This window comes from Dipodomys spectabilis, unplaced genomic scaffold, assembly GCF_019054845.1.
Source record: "Dipodomys spectabilis isolate Male_0828 unplaced genomic scaffold, ASM1905484v1 ptg000032l, whole genome shotgun sequence".
Lineage (NCBI taxonomy): Eukaryota > Metazoa > Chordata > Mammalia > Rodentia > Heteromyidae > Dipodomys > Dipodomys spectabilis.
In genome coordinates, this window is record NW_024870709.1 from 15,055,967 (window position 1) to 15,056,503 (window position 537).

The 537-nt window shown below is 33.1% G+C and overlaps 1 pseudogene; it reads right to left on the bottom strand.

Annotated features, from left to right (window-relative positions):
• Positions 1–223: 223 nt before the first annotated feature.
• Positions 224–317, bottom strand: LOC122105728 (annotated as a pseudogene).
• Positions 318–537: the final 220 nt, after the last annotated feature.

A 537-nucleotide genomic window follows, 5' to 3' on the forward strand; every position in this document is an offset into this window, starting at 1 on the left:
TAAGAGGCTCAGAAGTTGGCTAGAAATAGAGTCCTGTACAAGTAGAGGTGAAGTTGGGCCAAGCAGGCTAGTCTACAGTCTGTTTAAAAGCCGTTTGAGTCCTTAGATCCCTTTCAGATTGCTCTTGTACATCCCATGATATTTCCAAATAATGTTTTAGATCTCCATTTGCATTTTATTTTACCTTCAGGTATTACCTTTTGTCTTCTGGGTAGTTACTTTTTCATATGTGTATGTGTGTGTGTGTGTGTGTGTGTGTGTGTGTATTTCTATCCTTGATAGTTTCACTGCTAACCTTCTCTCCTTTCATACAACACAGTTTCGCTGCTATTGTAGATGATTAATATGATATATTTACATTATTGTGATTATGTAAATGTTATTTACTGCTGAGTCATTTAGGATAGTTAATTATTTTTCTCAAAAATGTTTTTCTCTTTTATGACATTAATTAGTGCCTTTTAAAAACATTTTGATTAATTATACACATATATACACAGAGAGAGAGAGTGAAAGAGAATATAATTACACTGGAGA